The sequence below is a fragment of the Amblyomma mixtum genome, chromosome 2, assembly GCF_055824585.1.
Source record: "Amblyomma mixtum isolate Tamu chromosome 2, ASM5582458v1, whole genome shotgun sequence".
Lineage (NCBI taxonomy): Eukaryota > Metazoa > Arthropoda > Arachnida > Ixodida > Ixodidae > Amblyomma > Amblyomma mixtum.
The window spans coordinates 155,769,001-155,778,686 of NC_143013.1; the positions used below are offsets into that span (position 1 = coordinate 155,769,001).

General features: G+C 47.4%; 1 pseudogene; it reads right to left on the reverse strand.

Moving 5' to 3' along the window:
• Positions 1 to 4,499: 4,499 nt before the first annotated feature.
• On the reverse strand, positions 4,500 to 5,995 carry LOC149361347 (uncharacterized; annotated as a pseudogene).
• Positions 5,996 to 9,686: the final 3,691 nt, after the last annotated feature.

Genomic DNA, 9,686 nt, shown 5'->3' on the forward strand with positions numbered 1-9,686 from the left:
GACTTCGGCAAGGCGCCTCTTCCTTCCACTCCCTCTATCACATGAACCGGGCAACCACCTGCGAATAAAACCTGGTCCCTCTGATGCATCAAATGCAGTTTTTCGCAAATGGCAACTGCACAGGAAAAATGAACAAAGAAAACAGACATTATTTCCAAACACACAAAAATCATGTCCATCATTTTAGAAAATTGTAAGAAAATAAATTCCATGATATGGCCAATGAGAAATGCTGTACTGAAGGGCTCCTGATTAATTTTGGCCACGTAGAGTTCTTAATTTAAGATGCACCGACATCGCTTAGCACACGTGCTTCTTTGCATTTAGCCTCCAGAGCAATGCAGCTACTATGGATGGTGTTTGATCCCTCACTTGGAATCAGTAGCTGAGCACCTGAGCCAGGACACCAGGTAAAAATATAGTAAACAGATATATTATTACGTGCCTCATAATCAAGGCAACATACAAAACGTGGACACAACTAAACAATGAAGTAAAGAATCATTAGAGAGGCCTCAGTTCATTGACACTGACTTCTCATTGTAATTGACCACCTTGCACCTGCCAAGTGGCATCATAGATGCCTATAAATAGAAGGCAAGTGACTGCAGCTTCTATTACACACCGCAGGTTCGAAGGGCATTTTCAGCTCCAATAAGCTTTCCAAACAATTAAAATAAAACTGTGAAAGCATGTTAATTAAAGGGAACATGAAAAACTATTTACTAAAGCTAGAATTTGTTGCCATCATTAAATACCCGTAAATGAAATCAAAACACAATTCTCTTTTCTATCAACGGGAGATAACGCATCTGTCCAACTTCCATTTATGAACTGTGTTGCGCTTCAACTGTCATACACAACAATGAATTTTAACCTGTTTCTAACTTTTTAATGTGGCTTGCAAGGCATGGGCTTTGTCAAGTTGCGACGAGAGTCCACCGCTGTAATATATCGTACCTTGCGGAAAAATTTTACACTGTAGTTCAAAAGGTGCACTGTCTTGTTCCCTTACTACATCAGGCTTGTGGAAGAAATAGGGCTAGGGGTGGGACAAAGGGGTGGTCAAGGATAGGCAGAAGAACGAGGAAATGTTTGCCCTCGGGTGTAAAAGACACGACCGAATGCGCGAGGAAGAGTAGAAAAATTTGGAAGGAAAAGAGAAAATAAGGAGAAAAGGACTAGAGTTGAAGTAAGTGAGTTAGGAAAGCTGAAGGGACAGGTGAGTCCCACTTGGATGGGCGAGAAAAGGCTTAGGTCACGAGGGAGGTGGTCAGGAAACACGAGTAAAAACAAGTGAACACGCGAAGAAGAGTAGAAAGACTTGGAAGGAAGAGTGGAAATAAAGAGAAAAGACTGGTGTTGAAATTTATTTATTTATTTATTTACAATACTGCCAGTCCCATCAGGGACCATAGCAGGTGGGCGAACAAAAATGACAAACATGATAAAAATTTGAGCAGTGCACTCTGGAATTAAAAAAACAAACAAAAAACAAGTGAATACAAATGAAACACAGGTGAACAGAAAGGAACAAGCAAAATAAAAGAAAAGGTAAACATTAGCAAGGAAAAAGAAAAATACATATCTAGGAGTCGGGTGGAGCATTGCCATAAGGAATTCAATTAGAGCACATGGGAACACAACAGTGGAAAAAATAAGAGAGACTTTCTTCACGATTAATTAACAATCTAATGAAGTGATGAGAGGCGGTTGAGTATGTCAGTGAAACTGCATTATTCCTTAATTGATAAGGATTCTATCCGTGACGTGAACTGAGATAATGTGGTTGCATTTATGATTGAGGGATCAAGGCGATTCCATTCTCTGATCACGAGGGGAAAGTACGAATACATGAACGTGTCGTTATGGCATAAGTATTCTGTTATCGCGCGTGCGTGTTTATGCCTCGACGGGCGTGATTGCGAGAAAGATATGTATTTTGATACGTCTATCTTGTAGTAGTTGTGCATCAGGTGAAATAAAAATTTTAGCCGTGCTTGTTGCGCTCTTGATGATAGCGTCGCTAAACCCGAAATAGCCGCGAGGTTAGTTGGTGAATCTGTGCGCTTATATTTGTTGTGTATAAACCGCAATGCTTTACGCTGTACTTTTTCTAGTTTTGTTACATTAGTCACTGAATGGGGGAACCAAACTGTGTTAGCGTATTCTAAAACTGGTCGAACGAAAGTAGTATATGCGAGAAGCTTTGTCGATGTGGGTGCAAGGCGCAGACATCTTCGAAGAAAAAATAGTTTGCGTAATGCTTTCGAGGTTATGCTAGCAATGTGCGCGTCCCATCTGAGGTCAGAAGTTAGTGTGATGCCTAAGTACTTATGCTGGTGAACTTTCGTCAGTATTCTGCCATTAACAAAGTACGTAAAATCATAAGGTTGCCTTTTTCTTGTTACCGTCATGCAAACAGATTTAGTCGTGTTTACCGTCATTTGCCATGTTTTGCACCATTCGGTTATTTTGTTCAATGAATCGCTGAGTGAAATGTGGTCTTCGTAGCTGTTAATTGTTTTATAGATAATGCAGTCATCGGCGAAGAGTTTGATGTTAGAATCGATATTGTTGGTTATGTCGTTGATGAAAACTAAAAATAACAGTGGCCCCAACACGGATCCTTGAGGTACACCTGATATGACGGGTACTGTCGCAGATTCCATGTTCTGAAACAGTACGAATTGTGTCCGGTTAGATAAGTAATCTGAAATCCAATCTAAAATTTCCCCATCCCCGATGGCACCCCGTAACTTTGCTATTAATTTGTTGTGGCAGACGCAATCGAATGCTGGAGAAAAGTCCAATAATATAATGTCAGTCTGGCTACAGTTATTGATGGCGAATGCAAGGTCATGCACAACCTCTGTAAGCTGTGTGACGGTTGATATCCCATGACGGAATCCATGTTGGTTTGATGATAACAGATTGTGAGTATCAAGGAAGTTTGTTAGGTGTTTAAGGATGATATGCTCGAGCATCTTGCAAGCCATGCTGGTGAGAGATATTGGTCTATAATTCGATGGTAATGTGGTGTCTCCTGTTTTGTGTATTGGTATAATTTTTGCCTTCTTCCAGTCGTCGGGTAAAGTTGATGACGAGAGAGATTTACGAAATATCAGACCCAAGTATCTGCTGCACCATTCTGCGTATCGCTTCAAGAAATCGTTTGGGATATTGTCTGGTCCGGGTGATTTTTTAGGGTCAAGCGTGAGTAATAGATTAAAAATGCCCGCATCTGATATGATTAAGGGGTCAATGCGTGATGTTTGATTGCCGTAAAAGTCCGGGAGATTACCGTCATCTTTTGTGATACTTGAGTGAAAAAACGTGTTGTACGCATTAGCAGTGTTAGCTCTATGCTCAGGAGACAAGTCGGATAACGGGTTTTTAGTTGGGCGGAAATGGTTCCAAAATCTATGCGGGTTGTTTGTCGGAAAGTTAGGCAGCGTTACATTAAAATAGTGTTTCTTGGCCTGTTTGCCTATCTCTCTGAACTTTGCGATTCCGCACGCTAGTTTTGTAGTTTTTGAAGGACATGAACCATGATTTCTGATAGAACTACGCAACCTTTTCACATGACGTTTAGCGTGGATGACATTCCTTGTTACCCATGGACTGTTTCTTTGTGGACGCTTGGTTTTTAGTGGAACATGATTAGTTATGCAGTGTGAAACCATAGTCTTAAAATGAAGCCAAACCCTGTTAATATTGATTGAGGGGTCGGAGACCATTTCACTGAATGCTTCAAATTCATGTGCGAGGTAGGTTAATATGCTGGCATCATCAGCCTTATCGAAGTTCAGTGTTGTCTTTACATCAGATCGTTTTTTTATTGAGCAGTCTAGAGGTAACAAACATAATGGTATGTTGTGATCAGAGATGCCTTCGATGATTTCTGTCTGCGCTTGGTGTACTGGAAAGTGATCACTGATTAGTATAAGATCGAGGATATTGTTTGCTGATCCTTGCTTGCGCGTTGGTTCTAGGATAATTTGGTGGAGATTAAAGGAGAGCATTAAGTCAAAAAGAGCTTCTGAAGATGATGATGTGTGTTGCATAGTTATCCAGTCTACGTCCGGAAGGTTAAAGTCACCCATGAGAATGATTCTAGTGCTGCAAGCATATTGTTGAAGGAAGTCATGAATGACAGAAATGCACTCATCTCCTGAAGAGGGGCTCCTATACAGACAGCCTACACAGACAGTAGTATTGTTGCAGAGAAGTCTGCAGAATACGCTTTCAGCACCTGACACATCTGGGAGCGTAACAAACGGTAGGGTTTTCTTTATCAAGAGAGCCACACCACCGCCACGGGAGTCTCGGTCTTTCCGAATGACTGAGTAGTTGGGTGGGGCGATTTCATGACTCGAAATTTCTGGTGAAAGCCAAGTCTCCGTGACGGCGACAATATCAGGTTCCCTATCAATTAATAGGTTTTCTAAAGATTCTACTTTTCTTTACTATGCTCCTTGCGTTTACATTTATGATGGTCAGTACTTTAATCGCGCTCTTCCCCGTGTCGTTGGTGGGCTCCTTTTTTCGACTGTCTCCTCCTGCTCTTCGTTTTTTTTCAGCGGAACTTTGTCGTTCGTTTCGCCATCCCAAACAAAGGCACAGCTGTTTATAAATAATTTGTCGAAGGCAAGCGAAACTTTGTCCCCTTTTTGTCGATTTTCTTTCGCACTGTTCCACAGTTTTTTTCTGATTTCTCGAATTCTCGGAGAGAAATCTTCCCCAATGGCAAATTTCGTGTCTTTAAGTTTAAAACCTTTCTTCAGTATTGCCGACTTGTTACGGGCATCCAGTAGTTTAAAAATTACCGGTCTATTCTTATTAGCCTGCGGCCTGCCTAACCGGTGAATACGTTCAAAGGCAACTGGATCGAGCTTTAGGGTATCTTGAATGATACTTTTGTTGACAGCCTGCTCCAGAGTTTCGGTTGATTCTTCTTCATCTTCTGGTAGTCCATAAACAATTAAGTTGGATCTCCTGCTTCTGTTCTCAAGATCATCTATTTTTTTTCCAGTATTTCTATTACGTGATTCATGCGAGAAATCTCAGTTTGACAAGACTGCACTTTAGTTTCTAGAAGTGTTATGGCATCTAACTTGTTTTCAATGTCTGTCAGCCGTTTTTCCTTTATTTCTTTAATATCTTCCGCAATATCCTTCAGTTGTTTAGCGATTTGTGCCATTTCAGGGCCGGGATTTGTTTCAACGTCCCCTGACAACAGGAGCAGTTTGCACAGGAATACAGCAACATCAAACACCTCAAGACACAGCTGCGGGCACGGCAGCACTACCAAGAAACGGTCGCTAGAGCGGAAGCATTTGCCAAAACGCCTGCTCACCTGCACAATGAAGACGAAAGGATTAGCGCACCGCATGCTAGTAGTGCCGCCGAGCCCACTGCCGATGCAATTCCTGGGAAGGGTATATGTAGCCCATTCATGTGGTGGCACTCCCAGCAGATCATGCGTAGAAATGTGCTCGCACGTTCCTGCTCCCGGATGATGTGGTCGAAGAAATTCCGCTGACGTCAGGGAATCGCACGCATGGAAACGAGTTCCGTTCACCGGCGAGGTCACCCAGGCTACCTCGGATGGTCCGATGCCGCTGGCAGTACCATGAAGAATCAGTCCCAGGGCGAACTGCACAATGAAGACGAAAGGATTAGCGCACCGCATGCTAGTAGTGCCGCCGAGCCCACTGCCGATGCAATTCCTGGGAAGGGTATATGTAGCCCATTCATGTGGTGGCGCTCCCAGCAGATCATGCGTAGAAATGTGCTCGCACGTTCCTGCTCCCGGATGATGTGGTCGAAGAAATTCCGCTGACGTCAGGGAATCGCACGCATGGAAACGAGTTCCGTTCACCGGCGAGGTCACCCAGGCTATCTCGGATGGTCCGATGCCGCTGGCAGTACCATGAAGAATCAGTCCCAGGGCGAACTGCACAATGACGACGAAAGGATTAGCGCACCGCATGCTAGTAGTGCCGCCGAGCCCTAAATAAATGAGTTAAGAAAGTTTCAGTGACGTGGTGAGTCCCACGCGGAACGGCAAGGAAAAAAAGGCTTAGGACACGAGGGTGGAAGGAACAGGGCTACTGGTGGGACAAATGGATAGTAGAAAAGAGAAGAACGATGAGAAGAAATGCGAGCGCTAGAAACCACAGTGAGCACGCGAAGAGTAGGAAGATTTGGAAGGAAAAGAGAAAATAGTGAGGAAAGACCAGTTTTAAAGTGAGTGAGATCGGAAAAGGCGAAATCAGGAGACGTGAACCACGTGGGCGGGCGGCGAAAGGCCTAAGAAAAGTGGCAAAAACTTGGTTTTGCGGCCGTCGGTCCAGGCTCCTGAAAAGGCACGAGGAAAAGCACACCACGTAGTTGGTATGGTGGAAGGGCCGAGAACACTTGGTTAGGAGCGGTAATCCAAAACACAGGGCTCCAGGGCACACGACACACACGAACACGGTAGGCAGAGGATGGCGGAGGGCCGCAAGGGCCAGCGGCACACGCCGTGGCCTCGAGGAGCGCACGAACTCGACGGAGCGAGCGCCGCGCGCGACCGGCCCCGTTGACTGCTAGGGCGAGACTGGCACAACCCGGCGAAAACGAGCCAGCAAGGAACATGGAAGCGAGCGACGCAGGCCCGCTCCCTTCGAAGGCTCCGGGCAGACTGCAAAATCGCACGCAGAGTCCACGCGACGCCAAACGCGACCGCATCGCGATAGGTCATCGTTCGTACGACGTTTGCGAAGGAGAGCTAATCAGAAGGCCGAAAATTTTGTTTATTTTTTTGCGCTCCTCGTTGCTCTGCCCTCTCCCCCTGATTCACGCCGAAGGAAGTCTTTTCGGAATACACCGAGGACCCGTAAAAATTGACCAAAGGGTCACCGTCAAAGTGACGGCTAGTTTTTACAGTGCAACTGTAAGAAAAGCGCTGTTGGGACTGGGTCACGAGCCAGGAAACGGTCGAAGCGACGGTGAGTAAAAGGACGTTTATGTACAGTATGTGCAAGGGCTTTTACATGATACAAGGGTCATGAGCACCACGGGCAGGCACACAGAAGAAGGGCGGCCCCGGCGGCGAGCGTAGCTCCGGCGTGATGGATCTTCTGCTGCCCGTCTGCTGCTCGGGTTCAGCGCGGCTCCGTTTTTATAGCCGCTGGTAACGGTTACGGCAGCCAGCCGTTCAAATCCTCCAATCACTGGCCACCGTTCAAATTAGACCAATGGTCGAGAACCGGCGAGCGTCGGAGGAGTGCGCACCGACGGAGAGGAGGACAGGAGGAAGGGTCCGTGTCGGCGCCGCGCCGGCGGGATGAGTCACGCTGCATGTCGCGACTTGTCCGAGAAAGTCTGGGCCTGCTTTGAGCGCCGGCGGGCGCGCAGCGCTGGTTTAGACAGGCCCGCCAGCGAAATGTGGGCTCCGGCACTACAGCACCACCGCCGCCAGACAATGCGCCACGAAGACGAGCTACTTCCGCGTGGCTCGGATGCGGGGCGCGCTCGTACGCCAGGCTCCTCCAAGTTCTCGTCCGGTGTTCAGCCGCAGGTAGCTCCAGGCTCCTTTCCATGAACAGGTCCGGCTCGTCAGGACAGGATCACTGCTCCGCAGCTTTGTCGCCCAGGTGACTGGATCAGCTTCGCTCGGTCCTTCGGAAGAGCTTGCTTCTCAGCATCGGTCGTTGATCGTTCTGCATGTTGCGAAGAACCGACCGACAACAGGCAACACCCAACACGAGCAAGTGCCCTCTGTCACCCGTCAATACACCAGACTTAAAGGTCACAAAACTCCGCTAGCAATAGTTCTGTCCCCTTTTTGCTCCCTCTTCAACAAGAGACACATGTGGGATACCAGAACTCTTAAAATAATAAACTCAAACAAAGTGTCAAACGCAAACAACACAGGGAATGAAATGATTGTAAATTGGGTCCCTCGAGATCATTTGGGCAGGAAAACAATCGGCTGAGGCCGCGAATGAGGACATCAATTTTGCCCCGATTTACGAGAGAACTTAACAGCGGTTCGCGAAGAGACAAAATGTAGGTCACGAGGAGGCGAAGCCAGCCTTGCTTAGAACACACGGCTTAGTGCGTCTACGTTCGCGTTTTCCTCGCTTCTAACGGACGGTAAACGACACCCGCTACAGCGGAAACTAGTGACTCTGCCTCTTTCGCTGTGCTGCGCTTTTCTCTCTCTCTCTCTACTACCGTGGTAGCTAACGTCTCTGCCTCTTTCACGGTAGACGCGCTTTTCTTTCTCTCTCTACTACCGCGGTAGCTAATGTCTCTGCCTCTTTCGCGGTATACGCGTTTTTCTTTCTCTCTGTACTTGTCTTTCCAGTTTCAACGGGAGAACAGTACGAGAGCGATTCGCTTTCATAGACTGGCAACTTGTCCCTTTCTTTGCGCTTCGCGCGCCAGTCGCGACGTCCCATAGCGAGTGCGCAACGCTTCCGATGGGACCGTTCTTTCTTTCTCTCTGTTCGTGGGGGCAAGTCAGACATTGCACGAGTCTTGACTTTCTCGCGCATCCGTTTGCCTTTCCGCTCGATGTGTGGTTCACCTCTACCCAGCCTTTTGATTTTGCGCCTACTAAGTGGCGTCATCTCGAACCGCGGCTTTCCATCGCGATACCTATGCTTGGCCGGGTGCTTAGACGGTTTCTTGCCAATTTTCTTGCCCCTGTCACTGCGGCCCCGTACATTCTTTCGCTTTTTGAGCCGTACACGCGTTTTTCCTGCGCGCGCGTGCCGCTTTCTGTGGGAGCGCAGTTTCTCACGTGACTGCAGCGGAAAGCGAGAGCCGTCAAGAGAGCACGCGCCTTTGAGCGTCTTGCTCTCGCCGTGCTGGCGGCAAGATTCACACTTCTCCCACTGCTTAATTTTTCGCCCCCTGGGCAGCGCTCTTTTGTATCTCGGTTTCCTCCCTCGATACTCTTTCCCGCGCGAATTCTTGTATGATTTCTTTTTGCAGTTTATCCGACTGCTCAGATCCATGTGCCTCGACACACTTATGCGCTTCGCTTTGCGCGATAGTGATGCCTCGCACCTTTCTTTAGCTCTGATTCTGACGCTAGTTTCAGGGCTGACAACGTGACTGACTTTACTGAAGTCATTTTGCCGGCGACGCTGGTGCTTCCGATGGTGGAAACCCGTTTTCGCGCGTTTGCCCTTTCTCTCTTTTCGGCGGCGCCTGTCTTTCTTATGCCTGCCTTTCATCTTTGGGCGGCACCATTCTTTCTTTTGCCTGCCTTTCATCGTCTTTCGGTGACAGCTCTCTCTCTCGAGATTGCCGTTACTGTCCTTTCGGCGGCAGCACTGTTTGTCGGCCAACTTGTGGTGATAGCTCACTTTTCTGAACTGGCGGTGCCTTTCCTTCCGGTTGCAGCTTTTTATCGTGAGCTTTCCTTTAACTTTCGCCTGTGAAAGCACATTCTGCTTCCGTCGCCTAAGTTCCTGTTCTCTGACAATGTCACTATGATTCTCATCCGATTCACGTGCGCTACCTAGATCAGACCTGTCTTTGGCGCCTTCACTAAGTTCCTCAAAGCTGCGCTCTTCCTGCTCAGCCTCTCTGCGTGCGCATTCGTCCTCATCTTTCTCGGACGGGTTGACGTCTACCGCCCCTATGTCGTCTGGAACATTCTGTTCTCCACTGTCGTCCAGCAC